This window comes from Aethalodelphis obliquidens, unplaced genomic scaffold (assembly GCF_003676395.1).
Source record: "Aethalodelphis obliquidens isolate GAN/ISIS:26980383/991018 unplaced genomic scaffold, ASM367639v1 scaffold30, whole genome shotgun sequence".
Taxonomy (NCBI): domain Eukaryota; kingdom Metazoa; phylum Chordata; class Mammalia; order Artiodactyla; family Delphinidae; genus Aethalodelphis; species Aethalodelphis obliquidens.
The window spans coordinates 14,764,259-14,766,475 of record NW_020837974.1 but is presented as its reverse complement, the minus strand read 5'-3'; the positions used below and the strand labels follow the sequence as shown (position 1 = coordinate 14,766,475).

The window sequence follows — 2,217 nt, the reverse complement described above, 5'->3', positions numbered from 1 at the left end:
CCTCTCCCTCCCTCCTTTCTTCTTCTTTGTCTCCCCATCCAATCCATCATTCATGCTGCCCCCCAAAGTTCTCTCTCCAAAAGGCAGATTTGGTTGTTACTCCAAAACTGTAAGATAATAAACTTGTGTTGTTTCAAGTCACTAAGTTTATGGTAATTTGTTACAGCAGCAATTGGAAATTAATAGTGGGGGTGGGCATAGACAGCAGTATTAAGTAGAGTGGTCAGGGTTGGCCTCATTAAAGTAAAAATTAAGCAAAGTCTTGAAGGAAGTGAAGGAGCTGGCTAATGGTCTGCCTGGGGGAAGAGCATTTCAGGTAAAAGGAACAGAATGAAGGCCCTAAGAGGGAACTGTCTGGTGTGTCTGAGGCTTAGGAAGGAGGCCAGTGGAGCAGAGAGAGTGAGGGAGGGAGAAGTGGGGGAAGAGGCCAGAGAGTTGACAAGCTGGGGTCCATGCAGATCATGTGAGCCCTTGGAGGTCATTGCCAGGATTTGGCTTTTACTCTGACTGATACTGAAATCAGGAAAGGGTTCTGAGCAGAGAGGTGAGACAATCTGTCTCCTGATTTAAAAGGACCCTCTGGCTGCTCTGAGTTGAGAAGACTCCAGGAAGATTTGGGTAGAAGCAGGGAGACCAAGCTCTAGCAACATGTGGGTGGGAGATGATAGTGGCTCTGACCAGGGTCATAGCAGTGGTGACAAGTGGTCAGATCCTGAATACGTTTTGATCATCAACGGGATTTCCTGACAGACTGGATATGGGGTGTCAAGGTTGAGTTTTATTTTTGTGGAATCCTTTTTTTTTTAAATAACCTTCAATATTCTCCTTTTATTAAAAATGAGAATATTTTATTTTTATTATCAGAATACCTTAGATAGCTATAATTAATGTACTACACTGTAGTTCATTCTAACTTCTTTATATACATAGAACAGTGAGACTCTTACCCAAGGTTGTAGCTCACCTCTACTTCCTCACAGACTTTTTTTTTTAAACATCTTTATTGGAGTATAATTGCTTTACAATGGTGTGTTAGTTTCTGCTTTATAACAATCTGAATCAGTTATACATATACATATATCCCCATATCTCTTCCCTCTTGCATCTCCCTCCCTCCCACCCTCCCTATCCCACCCCTCTAGGTGGTCACAAAGCACCAAGCTGATCTCCCTGTGCTATGCGGCTGCTTCCCACTAGCTATCTATTTTACATTTGGTAGTGTATATATGTCCATGCCACTCTCTCACTTTGTCCCAGCTTACCCTTCCCCCTCCCCATGTCCTCAAGTCCACTCTCTAGTAGGTCTGCGTCTTTATTCCTGTCTTGCCCCTAGGTTCTTCATGACCATTTTTTTTTTTTTAGATTCCATATATATGTGTTAGCATACGGTATTTGTTTTTCTCTCTCTGACTTACTTCACTCTGTAGGACAGACTCTAGGTCCATCCACCTCACTACAAATAATTCTATTTCATTTCTTTTTATGGCTGAGTAATATTCCATTGTATATATGTGCCACATCTTCTTTATCCATTCATCTGTCAATGGACACTTAGGTTGCTTCCATGTCCTGGCTATTGTAAACAGAGCTGCAATGAACATTGTGGTACATGACTCTTTTTGAGTTATGGTTTCCGAAACTTCTCTAGTAACAAACTATAGAAATGATCCCTGAAAGTATAGTCTTTATTTTTGTGGAATTCTTAAATGATTTTTAAAAATAATGCTGCCTTTCCCAATCCTACCAAGAATGGGAAGCTAGATTAAAGAAATCTCAAGTCAGACCAGTCCCTCTTTGACTATACAGCCCTTATAACACCCCAACCGTACAATCAGGTTTTTGTTACTAAAGATTAGGAGGGACCCCTGCAGTTGGTGCCTGTTGTTGTTGTTTTTCATCTATTAATCAAACTTACTTTATCATTCTTTAAAAAATTTTTATTTTATTGAAGTATAGTTGATATATAACATTATGTTAATTTCTGCTGTACAACAAAGTGATTTGGTTATACATATATATATACATTCTTTTTCATATTCTTTTCCATTATGCTTTATCACAGGATAATGAGTATAGTTCCCTGTGCTATACAGTAGGACCTTGTTGTTTATCCATTCTCTATGTAATAGTTTGCTTCTGCTTATCCCAAACTCCCACTTCATCCTTCCCCCACTCCTGCACCCCCTTGGCAACTACAGTCTGTTTTCTATGTCTGGG

At 40.0% G+C, this 2,217-nt stretch overlaps 1 pseudogene; it reads right to left on the bottom strand.

Moving 5' to 3' along the window:
- Positions 1-1,612: 1,612 nt before the first annotated feature.
- On the bottom strand, positions 1,613-1,686 carry LOC113630829 (uncharacterized; annotated as a pseudogene).
- Between the last annotated feature and the right edge of the window lie 531 nt (positions 1,687-2,217).